General features: G+C 47.3%; 1 pseudogene; it reads right to left on the reverse strand.

The window, feature by feature from the left end:
* Positions 1-497: 497 nt before the first annotated feature.
* Positions 498-1148, reverse strand: LOC105817624 (annotated as a pseudogene).
* Between the last annotated feature and the right edge of the window lie 13299 nt (positions 1149-14447).

A 14447-nucleotide genomic window follows, 5' to 3' on the forward strand; every position in this document is an offset into this window, starting at 1 on the left:
ATTAACTTCAGGGCATATTTATTCTGAACCTGACAGTGACTCTGGAGGAAGAAGTAGGTGGCAACAACATGAAGAGAACTTTATCCCAAGTCACTGAGTTGAGATAAGGGAGCTCCAGGACATTGACACCCCCACCCACCACCCCCAGGGGGAGGCATTATCCATTTAGATAGCACAGCATATGACTCAGGAGAGTTGGGAGTGGGGAAGGCCAGTGACAACCCAGGACAGTCTGTTGGGCCCTAGGAGATAGTCCACCTGACTTCTTCTCAGAACCTATAAAGTGCCATTAGCAAAACCACAGGCATCAGGAGACATAACTAACAAGAGCCCTGGAGAGACAGAAGGCTGCGCTGTGGGCCGAGGGCAGCAAGGGGACAGATGGTCCTCATGCCTCTGGCCCCGGGACTGGCTGGCTGTATCCTGCCCTGCCTTGCCCAGGATGAAGGGCCCAGGGCTCTCCTGGCCCTTATCCCCCTCCCCCAACCCTGGGAAGGCCAACCAGGGAGCTCCACCTCCCCCTCACTCTCTTCCATCCTGTGCCTGCCTCCTTCCTCCGCTGCTGCCCTGGGCCAGGTCCTCAGGCCATACTGGTCCTCCGTGTACTGCTCCATGTCTGTGCCGGTGTCAGGCTCTCTGTCCTAGGGGCGGGCCCAGGGGCTGCTGGCCTCCTGCTGTTTCCACTGCACTTCCACCAGCCGGTAGAGCTCCATGGCTATCGTGGCATCCTCCACTGACGAGTGCCCGTGCTGGTCCACCTGGATCTTCTTGTGCAGCAGCTGCAGGGCCAGGTCCTTCAGAGACGTGGGCCCCCGGGTGTGGAGGCCGGGCAGGTTGAGGAGGTTTGGGACGTAGGCGGCATCCCCGGTCTGGCTCTGAGGGTGGACGTACTTGAGGGCCTGGAAGTCATTGTGCAGCGTGTGCCCCACCACCACCTTGCCCTTCAGGAGCTTAAGGCTCCCTTCCTGGGCCAGTTGGGAGGGGATGGCCTTGCGCACGTGCTGCCGAGTGATGCCGCTCCAGTGGGTGCGGTAGTCAACGGGCATCTCAGGCCGGATGTACTTGTTGTAGATGACGTCGCCATGGCAACTCACCAGAGAGCAGTGGGCCAGCTCACTGACCCGCCCTTGGGGTCCTGTGCCCACCATCTCACAATCGATAGCCACATACTTGCTGGACAAGGACCCAGAGTCTTCCCCGGGGGCGGGCCTTCCGCTGCTTGGGGCACTACAAGCTCCAGCCCTAGGATGCTGCCTCCCTGCTGCTGGCAGCTTCTGTGCCTGGTTGTTGCTCCCAGCGGGCTGGGCAATGGGAGGCCCCTGGCTCTGGAGGCAAGCTCAGCAGCCCCTACTCGTGCAACAAGGCCTTCCACGCCGAGAACCGCTGGTGCTGTCGGCTCCTCCTCTTGTGCCATCTCCGAAACACATCCTTGGCATTCAGGCTGGCAAGGGAAGGGCACAGGCACTGGGCAGACTCAGTGGCTTCCCGGAGTACCATCCCAGTCAGTTCACTGCTCAGGGCAAAGGAAGCCAGGTAGGTAATCCCCCAATGGGGCAGCAGCCAGAAGCCCATGCGTGTCTTCTGGGCCACACGTGACATCCGGACTCTGGTGTAAATCTTGATCACAGCAGTGGGTTTACACACAGGGCCACTCCTAGAGTGCTCAGAGCCTGGGAAAATATATGTTGTGTAGTCCCTGTCTATACACACCATTTGAATCACCCAAAATTAGTATGTCAGTACCATTCTGGTGGCCCAATTTCATGCAGTTCTGCCAAAGAAATATTGCTCTGGCTTAGTGGAGCAATCCACTTGCCATGCTGCCCTCCTGGAACCAGGTTCCAACCATGAGTCCCATAGACGATCCCATAGTTGAGAATCCTAGAGTTCCCTGGGACATCTGGTAGGCCCCAAGCACTGGTGGAGGGGGGCCTAGAGGCTCAAAGAGTGCGTTGAAGGGGAGAAACACGGACCAGGTCCTATGTCTACGTGGGACCCATTCTGAGCTAAGAACAGCCAACCCCAATGATATTGCTGGCCCTGCCAGTCTCAGACACTGGAGGGCAACTTTGAAAATTTTAAAGAAAGTCCTGCAGAGTACAGAGATGTCCCCTGAGGTGCAGGGCATGGAGCAGGAACCCCATCTGCCCAGGTCTAAAGTGGTACTGGTTATTTGGGTATACACATTTATCAAAACTCATTGAACCACTCTCTTATAACGAATGTATTTTATTGCATATAAATTATATCTCAATAAAGTAGACAAGAATTACTAACAATAAAGAAAACTCTGTACATTCTCAGGCCCCATTCCAAACAAAGTCAGGCTGGGAAATTTTCATTTGTTTCTTCTCAATTGCCTACAAAATCACATCCAGGATGTGTTGCCCAGCCCAGCCCTGATCCACCGCTTCATCCTCCGTTCCTGATACAACCTTCCTCACCCCACGCTCCAGACACACTGAACTTAGAACCAATCCCCAAAAATGCCCACACTGTCTTTGCAATCTTGCACCTCTACATATTAAGTTTCCCCTGCTTGAACCCGTACCTTCTCCATGAAAGGAATGCCTACACATCACTCAAAGTCCATCTGAAATGTCAGTTTTTTCTGTGTAGCCTTTCCTGACCACTAAACAGAGTTAAGAAGGAGGGAGGGAGGATGATCCTTCCTTGGTGACCCCACAAGTCTTGGGACACACTTTTTATGGCTATGACACTTGTCAAAAGTGGACTGTTGTTACCTGCCTGGGGGCTTTCTCTCATACCAAATTGCAAATTCCTCCAAGGCAGGGACCAGATCATCTTCAACCCAGCACATAGCACAGTGCCTGGCAACATAATAGGCTCTTGATACAAGCTGTTGAATGAATGAATCTGTTTCCCTTTGGGGACTCTTTAATGGGAGCCTTTGTTGGACAGTGTTTTTACCACAGAGTGACGTATAAACAAAAAATCTTAAGAGCTGGGACATACCAGAGGGGGGTGTATTTGGTCAGGGGTACATTTTAACCCCACGGATTATGCCACCAAGGTATTTCAGCCTATTTGGGACCTGTATTTGTGAAATGGCCAGGGTCAGGGCTCATTCTGTGGCCTGTTAGATACCCATTATCATCACCAGCCAACATCACTATCCTTTATTGGGCACTTACTATGAGTTGGGTGCTGGTATGAACACTTTTGTATATTATCTCATTTAATCTTCACAATAATCCTGGGAGGAAGGTGCTACGGGGTTGAACCATATGAAATTGGCAATATTTGCTCTTTTTTGACCCAATAGCACTATCATATGATTCAACCTAATATTACCATATCCTTTTTAGAGCTGAGGAAACCAAGGTTCAAGGAGGTGAGTCCCTTGCCCAGATTTGAACGTTCATCAATCTAACTCCAGAGCCCTTTTGCTATTTCCCCCACACTACTGGCTTCCATCAGCTGTGAAATGATCGCTATAAGACAATCCATAGAGGCTAAGAGGTCGGACAGGGGCGGGTTTGGCTAGGATTTCAAATGCTCTTTTGCAGGAGGAATGAGCTGGCTTGGCCTGAAAAAGTTATTCTTTCAGTGGTCATGTTTCCAATTTTTTTTTAGTCTCTCACTCATCCAGAATCCACCTCCCTCACCACACACACACACACACACACACACACACACACAAGGAAGGGAAGAGCCAAGCAGCTGACTCACACACCACGCCACAGTGGCCTTGACTTTGTTCACGTAGGCCCAGCGGCTTGAGACTCCTGCCCAGGCTTCGGTGGTGTCCTCAGTTGGCACCCAGAGGAGCCACTACATTCTCCCCTCCACTATGGAGATGGCTGGAGTCAGTGCTCTTGCCATGGAGAAAGACAGCCATCAGAGGTTGGCAGAGGCTCAAGTCCAAAGTCAACGATGATGCCCGACATCTGAAAGGGCCCAGGCAATGGTGGGGAGTCCTGCCAGCTGGGTCTTTGAGCCTCGGACAGAACCAGCAGCAGGTAGGGTAGATCCCAACCCCACCGCCATCTCCCCTGCCCGCTTACCAAGCCCTGTGAGCTGCCTGCTGGGGCAGTAGGCCTAGCAGTATTAGGGGCCGGGAAGGGAGAGACATGGCACAGGACGCAATGACCCCTCAGGAAAGGCTCACAGTGATTCCCGTTCATAGTATGAGGGCAATGACAGAGCATTGCCTAGATTGGGGGAGGGCGGGGGATGGAGGCCAGGGAAATGCAGATAGGCATCAGGTGGGCCTGAGAGGCCTGGCTGAGGAATGGAGGGGGAGGCTGGAAGCTCAGGCAGACCCCCCAGCATGTCCCACTTTGAGATGAGTGCGGTTGGGGGATGAATCAGACTGGCTAGGAGGTTGGTCTGGGGCTACAAGTCCTGGGCTACAGGAGAGAGGAAACGGAAAGGCTTCCTCCAAGAACCCCAGAAGCCTCTAGCCTTTCCGGGCATAACTAGAAAGAGAAGCAGACAGCCCCAGGATCTTACTAAAAGACAGCTCAAACTTGTCTTCCTGTTTCCTCTCTCACGAGGGGGCAGACTGAGATATCACAAAGCACCCTGGGCCGGCAGTTAGGAAGCCTGGGTGTTGGTCTCATCCCTGCCTGCTGAAGCCCTCCCCTCTCTGGGCCTCCATGTTCCCCATCGGTACAAATGATGAGGCAGGATGGGCAGAGTGCAGAAGCCAGTTGGTTAGACTAGAGTCATGATTTTCAAACTTATGCTATTTGGAGCACTTTCTTTAAACAAAATCTAATGTGTCAGCTCAACATGTAAAGCAGATGAAAGTAGAGCTGCTCTCAGCTACCCCTGCCCTACCCGGAGGTTCCCTCAAAACCTCCATGGCAGCCCAGAGCCCCTTTTAAAGATCACTGGGTGAGAGCAGTGGCCCTCAAACCTGAGTACACATCAGCATCACTCGGAGGGCTTGTTGAAACAGACTGCTGGGCCCGCCCCTTGAGTTTCTGATTCAGTGTATATAGGACGGGACCAAGAATCTGCATTTCTAACACATTTCCAGGAGATGCCGATGTTGTTGGCCCAGGGACCACACTTTGAAAACCACTGGCTTATATTACACCAAAGGGCCCTTCTATGATTCATGTCCAATCATTCAATATTTACATTAATCCACCTCAGGTTGATTTTCTGTGATATTGAAGCATGGGCGAGCACCCGGCGTTGTGCTCACATTAGGCACTTAGTCAAAGCCGGGAGGATCTAATTCTAAATGCCCTGCCTGCAAGTCTCTTTAGGTGTAAAGTCATGCTATCTACTGGTCAAGGGATTGACACAGGCAGAAACCTTTCCTTTAATGAGTTTACAGTCTGCCATGGTCCCCACCCCCCCCAGGAAATAACACGCCCGCTAATTCCACCATTAAAGGTTATTCCATGTTAAGCATTATCCTTCCCAGACATTCTCTTTTTTTCCAGGTAAAGCCCCTGGGAAGGGGTAGTTGTTCGGTCCCTGACCCCTCGGCATTTCTCAGATGTTTTCCCCATGTGCAGGGAACACAGCCTTGATCCTCTGGGAGTTCTTCCAGGACAAGGGCCTTACCTGTATCATTCTTCCCAGCATGCCCATGGCTCCTAGCCTGGTGCCTGGCACAGGGTGGGCACTCCATGCAAGTTCGCAGAATAGAATAAATGAAGCATGTGGGTGCCAGCTTGATCCTGCCCACATGGGCCACTAGCCTCCCATCATGGTCAAGGCTGCTCACCTGGGAATTTTAGAAGGGCATGTAGGGAGGGCAGGTCTCCAGCCATGTTCACCTGGGATTGCTGCCCAGAAGGTTGTACAAACTGGCTCCAGGAATGTTCAGGGCCTCCTATTCCCCACATCCTCCTTTTCAGCCTTGCCACTTTCTTAAACAAATTGGCACCGACCCTGATGACAGACTTGATCATTTCCCTTTGCTTCGTGATTGTGTTAAGTGACTGCCAAAGGCCCGTTCCTGAATAGTCAGCACATTCCTCAGGACGGCGAGTGGGAGCCCATCTGCTCCCGGAGCGCTTCCTTTCCTTTATTGTGCTATTTTGGCTTCAATTTCCCATTTGGACAGGAGCATCTTCCAGCCGGTGAAGAAGGGGAGAGGGTGGAGAGGAGCACCACAGCCTCCCTTCATTTCTCATTCATCTCCCTGGTTTGTCTGGAATTAAATCGACAAATATGCTATGAGCCAGACACTGCTCTTAGCACTCTACGTGTGTCTTCACAGTTAATCCTTACAACACCCCTGTGAGGAAGGCACAAATATTATCCCCATTTTCCGGATGAGGAAACTGAGGCTGAGAGAGGTGAAGTGACTTTCCCAAGGTCACACAATGTATGCTGGAGCTGGGATTGAACCCAGGCAGGTCTGGCTCTGCAGGCCAAGTTCTTACTCATTGGCTCCACCATCTTGCAGGGCTTGAATTCTTCAGGTTCTAAATCTGGGCCCAATGGTATTTGAGACCATGGTCCTTTCCCTCCTCACTCTCTGTCAGCAGGGCCTAAGGTCACTTACAAAAGATCTTCTCCAACCCTTGGCACTGACCCACTCATTTAATGCAATGTTTGAACTCGCAAATCCTAGGCCAATGTAGACTTTACCCTTGGGTTAGTTGTAAGGGGCTGATGTAATAATGCAAAACAGCTGCTGGGAATCTGGAGCTCATTGTGTGTTCTTCTCCTCATGCCTTGTCTCATTTATGTCTCACGTTAACCCTAAAATAGGCCGTAGGGAGGAACTGAGGCTCAAAGAGCTCCCAGACAACCACAGACCCAACTCTCGGGCACTTCACTGCTACACTAGATGTCAAACAGCAAGGTAGCCCTCGCTAGGTGTCAAGTGTTGTCCAAACACTCTCCTGTATTGATTCATTCAATCCTCACACCAACCCCATGAAGGGTTATTATCCCTGTTATTATCCCTCTCTGTCCCTACTTCACAGATGGAGGAAGCTGAGACATTGAAAGGTCAAGTAACTAGCCTAAGGTCACACAGCCAGGAAGTGGGACATCTGGGGTTTGAATCTAGACTGTTGGCTTAGACGGTTGGGTTCCTGGTGTAGGCTCTTAACCACTACACTGCCCTGCCTCTTGCCATTGAGGCCACCTCAGAGCACTTGAGGTGCCATACTGCTATAACCTCATCTATCCCTTCTTCTTCTTGTCTCCCTGCTGTTCCAACTTGACTTGATCTTCCCAACAACCATAACTCTTGTAGGCTCTGCAATTCAAATTACAGCTCTGCAACGCACTAGCAGCGTCACCTCTGTTTCTCTTTGTGCCTCGGTTTCCTGATCTGTAAAGTGGGGATGATATGGTAATGAGCTCATAGGGTGGTTGTGAGCATGTAGGCCAGGCAGGGTGGAGTCCCCCATTGCCACCACCAGCTCGTGTTGCATCTTCTCCAGCCCAGCCCCGACATCCTGCTGGGGGAAATGGTGCTTCACGCCCTTTCACTTATCAGTCTCACCCTCCGTGTCTGTCTCTTCCTGTCCCAAATGAAAAGCAGCCCTCAGTTACAGATTCCCCAGGCTTTTCAAAACTTGGTGATTGCAATTCCTCCCAGGAGATCAGAGAAACCCATTTCCCTAGCATTCTAAGCAGGAATTCTATTGTCATTTGGTAACTCAAACATGGCCAAGGTGGCCCAGCCCATCTCCTTTCTTCCCCACCCTTACTAGGGATAGGGAACAGACAGCTTGACTAGAACACACCCCAGCAGCACCACATGGCCAGGGTCCCTGAGAAAGAACTCCACATCAAGGAAAGGTGCTCATTTCAAATATTTATTTGGATTCTAAGCATTCCTTGCTATACCAGTGACTATGGAAGTGACCTTCTCCCTCTTGCCTTCTGTATAGAAAATGCTGAGGTACTGGGCAGGGAATATAAATTATCCCGTATCCTTCCCCATTTTCCTAAGTATCTGTGTCCTATAATTCTAGTCTCCTTTAGTTGCTACTGATATCTCGTGTCTTAAGCTCAGTGGGGTAGAGCATGGGGCTACTATCAGCAGGCAGCTAGGATAGGAAAAGAATGGCCCATTCTCTTAGTTCTTCATTCACAGGCCACACTCTAACCCTGGCCACTGACTGAGCCCTAACCCCAGCCTAGATGTTCCCTAACACTGTTCACAGACTGGGCATAAAACCTGGGAACTGGCTGCCCTTAATCTCGTTCACAGGCTGAGTATATACAATAATTACAGAATGAAGGAACTTCACCCTAAAGAGGTAAAGCAACTTGGCCAGCATCACACGGAACCAATCCTCCATCCTAGCCATACACTGACCCTGAACTTCAGCTTAAGTTTGAAGCCACTTGAAGGACAAGACTTCAAGCGTGTGGATGTATCAGTGCAAAGGGATCCCTATTATAAAGGTTCCAACTCAAAGACAGGTGAGTGGACACCACATCTTTGCCTCTGAGGGAGAGCCCACTGTTCCAGTCTTCACAGAGCACTGGGGCTATTAAAAAGAATTCATGCCTAGGGAGAGTGATTTCTATGATGAAAGAAATCAATAAGTTGCTATTTAATGCAGTCCAGCCTCACTTACTCAAACTAATTGGAGATAGCCTTTCAAATTACTGAGCCATTTGCATTGTAGGTTACTTGTAAAGAAATAAAGCTTTATTGCTTTGAATAATTCACAGTAGCTCCAAGTAGGCTAACAAATTTTAGCCTAATGGAGGTCTTGGGAGACTTGCCTTAATGAAATGAAAAGAATCCCCAGCATCAATCATTTGTATGCAAACGATCCTGCCAAAGAAATGGCAAAGTTTGCTGCCTTAAAGTATGGAAACCCAGCACAGAGTCCATTTATTCAATTCCTTTATTACTTTGCTGAGAGTGGCCAAAGTAAGGCCAGTTAGGGCCTAAGCCATTCCTATTTGGTACTAATGGAGTGTCTTCTAACAAGGTTTTACTGTAAAAGGAAACAATTGGAGAGTGGCCTTAGAAGTAGCAGGTGCAATCCGTCCACTGATGGAATAAAAGATGGCTTTGGAATACTGTCACTTCCTTTAATTTTTTTCTTAAGAAGACATTAGGAAGAAAAAAAAAGTTGCCAAACACAAGTCAAGTGCCTCAGTGTTTTGTCAAAACCCGGAACAAACATTAAGGGGAAAAAAATTCGAAGGTCGAGGAAGGGAAATAAACAAGAAGGGTAAGTAAAGCATGAATCATCCATTACCACCTGATGGCTCCTCAAAAATAAAAATAAAACCATGGAAGGAAATAGTGTCAGTGCCACAGTTTGGCATTTTGATAGAGGACCTGGCACAGACTCTGTGTCTTTTTATTTCACAAAGAAGGAACTGACCTTTGGCTTCTGATTTGGGTTGCCTTTTTCTCAAGGCCTAATAGAGCACAAAGTTAGATGATGCTCCCCCAGCACCAGTGCCCACTGTCCTGGACACTGTGAGTGGAGACAGGAGAAGCATATTTTATTTGCACATAGTTAATTACCCCCGCCTTGTTTCCCAAAGGCTTTGAGGTGGTTTACAACAATAAAAAAATAATAGCAAAATAAAAACACAGAATCAAGACCAGGGAAAATAGCAATAGAAAATTTTAAAGATCAGGTGTTGATGAGCTCAAAGACCATATAGAATTCCACTACAGGTTGCTAAAGAAAGGCAGAGTTGGCATTTGAACCAGCTCAGTCCACTGGACCACCTCCTGCAGGAACTCAGGCTCCCCAGATGGACCTATCTGTAAGTGTGATCTTGGGCCAGATACTCGACTTCTCTGAACCTGTTTCCTCATCTGAATGATGGGCCTGATAAATACTATTTCATAGGCCATTATGAGGATTCAATGTGATAATTTCTGTAAACCACTGAGCCCCACTTTCTGGCAGAGAATAATAAATGGTAGATGTGAGAACAGATAAGAAGAAAGCCTCCCATGATGCAATACAAAGCATTTGTCCATCATGGCATCTCATTTGATCCTCACACCAGCTGGGCCTTGGGGCCCGGATCTCAAAGAAGGGAGAGCAGAGGAAGGGGTGGTCCTTGGGGAAGCTTTCTACAGGAGGTTGTACTCCAGTTAGAGCTTCTGAAGGACAGGTAGGAGGATTTGAGGGGATGGAACTCAAGGTGAGGAACGAGCTGGCAGTGTACGGAGACAGTAAGAAGACCTGGAACAGAAGGACAGGTAGGAAATAAGAATAGAGAGGGGAGGATGGGGCAGCATTGGCTCATGGCGTTGCTTGAATCTGGCCAGATGGTGAAGGAATGTGGATGCCATTTGACAGGAAACGGGGAGTCATTGAAGGATTTTGAGCAGGTTGAGCAGGGGAAGGATGTGACATGTTGGAAGGGATGTTTTCAAAGGTGGAGTCTGCTGCTGTCTGCTGCTCTCTGCTGTGTGCAGGCTGGAGTGGGGGTCGGGAGGAGTGGAGACTGGCAGACCAGCTGTGGTGATCCAAGGAAGAGACACATGATGAGAGCTCAAGTTAAGGCAGCAGGGATGGAGAAGATGGGTGGTTCCCAATCCCAGTTAGGGGTACCCGAGATTCAATATACTTCCCTTCTAGACTCGAAATTTCATGAGGGCAGGGACCATGCACTGCTTGGTTCATCACCATACCCCCAGGACCTAGCATAATACTTGGCACATAGTAGGCATTCAGCAAGTGTTTTATTAATGAATGAATGCCTCCATGCAGACAGACGCCGAATAAGAATAAGAATGGTTGATTGATCAACAACAGGCAATAGCTCAAGGAAAACAAAATAGAGGGTCATCAGAAAAAAAAATACCAACACTTTAACTGATTTTCTTTCATTGTCCCTGGACTATACTGACAATGTGGTATAGGAAGGCAGCCCAAAAGAAAGCCAGCCGGAGCTGGCCGGGAAAGAAGCCATCTAAAGCAGAACACGTATCCACAGTAATGCTCTGTAGGAAGCAAACCAACCATACGTCCCCAGGACAGTTCACACAATGTAGGAGCACCACAAAGCAGGTAAATTACAGACAGGAGAAGATGAAAAATGCCATCATTTACCTCACAAAAGGATTAACTGAGGATCCATTTAAAGTAGCAAACTGCCTTTCTATTATACTTAATTTGAGACTAGGACTTGACTTACTAAAATTGGATTCCCATCCAAGACGATACAGAGTAATGGTAAAAGCTTTGATTTGGGAGTCCAGAGACCCAACCCCTGGCCTAGACAAGTAGCAGAATGTGGTGGTTAACAGCACAGGCTCTCCAGCCTGGGCAACACAGTCAGATCACGTCTCTACAAAAAATCTTTAAAATTAGCTGGGCGTGGTGGTGTGTGCCTATAGTCCCAGCTACTCGGGAGGCTGAGGCGAGAGGATCTCTTGAGCCCAGGAGTTCGAGGTTGCTGTGAGCTATAATCATGCCACTGCACTCCAGCTTGGGTGACAGAGTGACACTCTCTCTCTCTAAGAAAAAAAAAAAAAAGCTCAAGCTCTGCTACCTGGATCTGCATCCTGGATGCACCACTGACTAGCTATACAGCCTTGGGCAAATGACTTAGCCTTTCTGAGCTTCAGTTTCTTCATCTGTAAAATGTGATGATACGACATCTGATTCTGCCTCATGAGCTTATTGTGAGGATTAAATGAGGTAATACGTGTAATGTGTTCAGCAGCCCCTATAAGGTCTCAGTAAGTATTGGCTTTCACTCTTAATCCTAACTATATGACTTTAGGCAAGTCACTTTCCTCCTCGGGGCCTTGGTTTCCTCATGAGCCTGAGTCTTCTTTTATCCATACCTTGAGGATGTGGTCCCTACCTGTACTACAAACTCATCATCTATCACACTTAAAACCATCTCCGCCCTCTGGGGTCCCCAACTGATAACTCTGCCCTTAGAAGGACCATTGGGATTCCTAGAAGAGAGAAAAGGCCAAATAGACACAAGACTAGGATAGATGTATTTTCCTTAATATATTTTGTAAAAATCCCAACTCGCTCAGCTTCCACCCCTAAATTCTAGCCTCTTCCTCCCTTCCCAAGCTGCCCTACTTTCTTAACCATCTTTATCCCAGGTGCTAAGGGCGGGTGAGCCCAAGAGCACAGCTATTCTCTGGACAGCTCCCCTAGCCAATCCCCCATTTAGAATTAGGACCTCAATTTCTTCCTTAACTTTCTCTTCCCCACCCCCCAGTACAACCCAGGAAACTGCAATCACATCAACCTCTGCTGCCCTCTGCTGTCTGGCTCCAGATGTACTAGCTCCAGTTGGGCCCATCTGCCACTCTGATTCCAGAAATACAACACGGATGTCTCCCACAATATCCATGCTCTCCCTTGATCTTCACAAATGAGCAGTCTTCTCTATTCAGACCCAACATAGCCAAGCCACATCACAGCTGGTGTGGTCAATGAGTTTGGAGCTGTTATCTTCAGCAAAGAAGGTGAGATGCTAGAGCCATCCCTATTCTCATCTAAGTCCCCTTCTCAAACATTCCACAATCATTTATTGAGCATTTGATGTGTGCTGAGCAATGTGCAAAGTGCTGCTCATGCGTTATTTTATTAAATCCTGGCACCAACTTGCAAGTAGGTAAAATTATTATTATGCCCATTTTACAGGTGAATAAATTGAGATACAGAGAAATGAATGTCTTGTGCAAGGTCACAGAGCTAGTGAATGGCAAAGATGGTACATAAAAACAGATCTATACAGCTTTAAAGTCCACGTTCTTAACCACTGGCCATGGTTTGGAGGGTAGTTTAGAGAGGAAGAAAGCAGAGGAAGACAAACCAGTCAGGGTCTGTGGCAAGGCAGTAAGCAGAGGAAGTGATGCTCTTTACGTGTATTTAGGAGGTGGACTTGAAGAGACATGGTGACTAATTGAATGTGGAGTCAGGGAAGAAGGAGGGGTCTGAAATGACCCTCAGGATTCTGGCTTGGGCAACTATGTGGATAGGGACATGTTGGGGTGTGAGGGAAATGAAGAGATCCATTTTGGACATAATGAATGTGAAATATCCAGGTAGAGATGGTCAGTAGGCAATTGGTTTTATGAGACTAGAGCTCAGGAAAGAGGTGTGGGCTGGCATCAACTTGGAGATGGGTGAGCTTTTTCAGGGAGAGTGTGATTCACCAGAAAAGAAGAGGACTGAGGCTGGAATATCAATATTTAAGAGGAAGGGAAAATAAAAGGAGTGGAGGAAGGAAACTAAGAAGCAGCAGCCAGAGATGAACCAGAGGAGTTGAACCAGAAACAATTGTCAAGGAAATCAAAGAAGGGAGGGGAACAGTTCTCCCAGGTCAACTACCATAAAGAGGTCAGTGCCCTTAAAACAGTTCTTTAGATTTTGTAAGTAGAAGGCTGTTCTGATTATCTACTGCTATGTTAAAAAAAGAAGTCACCCTAAAACTTAGTGGCTTACAAAAACAAAAATCATTGTTCTTCTTTAAATGTTTGGCAGAACTCAGCAGTGAATTCATCAGGTCCTGAGCTTTTCTTTGTTGGGGGACTTTTTATTATATTATGGCTCTGATCTTGTTACTCTTTATTGGTTTATTGAGGTTTTCTATTTCTTCATGGTTCAATCTTTGTAGGTTGTATGTTTCCAGAAATTTACTTATTTCTTCTGGGTTTTCCAATTTGTTGGCATTTAGTTGTTCGTAAAAGTCGCTAATAATTCTTTGCATTTCTGTGGTCTCAGTTGTTATGTCTCCTTTTTCACCTCTGGTGTTATCTATTTGGGTCATCTCACTTTTTTCTTAGTCAGTCCAAAGGTTTGTCAATTTTGTTTATCTTTTCAAAAAATCAACTTTTCATTTCGTTGATCTTATGTATTTTTTTGGTCTCAATTTCATTCATTTCTGCTCTGATCTTTATTATTTCTTTCCTTCTACTAATTTTGGGTTTGGTTTGTTCTTGCTTTTCTAGTTCTTCAAGGTGCGTTGTTAGGTTGTTTATCTGAAGTCTTTCTTACTTTCTCAATGTAGGCATTTATTGCTTATAAACTTCCCTCTTAGTACTGCTTTTGCTGTATCCCATAGCTTTTGGCATGTTATAGTTCCATTTTCATTTCTTTCAAGAGATTTTTTAATTTCCTTAATTTCTTCATTGACCCATCGGTCCTTCAGGAGCATGTTGTTTAATTTCTACGCATTTGTGAAGTTTCCGAGGTTCTTCTTGTCATTGATTTCTAGTTTTATTTCATCATGGTCAGAAAAGATACTTGATATGATTTCTACTTTTTAAATTTATTCAGACTTGAATAAATAGATATGGTCTAAGATTTGGTCTATTCTGGAGAGTGCTCCATGTGCTGATGAAAAGAATGTGTATTCTGCAGCAGTTGTGTGAAATGTTCTGTAAATGTCACTTAAGCCTATTAGGTCTAGTGTGTAGTTTAACTCCTAGGTTTCTTTGTTGATTTTCTGTCTAGACGATCCACCCATTACTAAGAGTGGGGTGTCAAAGTCCCTTACTGTTAATTGTATTACAGTCTATCTCTCCC

Source organism: Propithecus coquereli, unplaced genomic scaffold (genome assembly GCF_000956105.1).
Source record: "Propithecus coquereli isolate 6110/MARCELLA unplaced genomic scaffold, Pcoq_1.0 Scaffold42, whole genome shotgun sequence".
Lineage (NCBI taxonomy): Eukaryota > Metazoa > Chordata > Mammalia > Primates > Indriidae > Propithecus > Propithecus coquereli.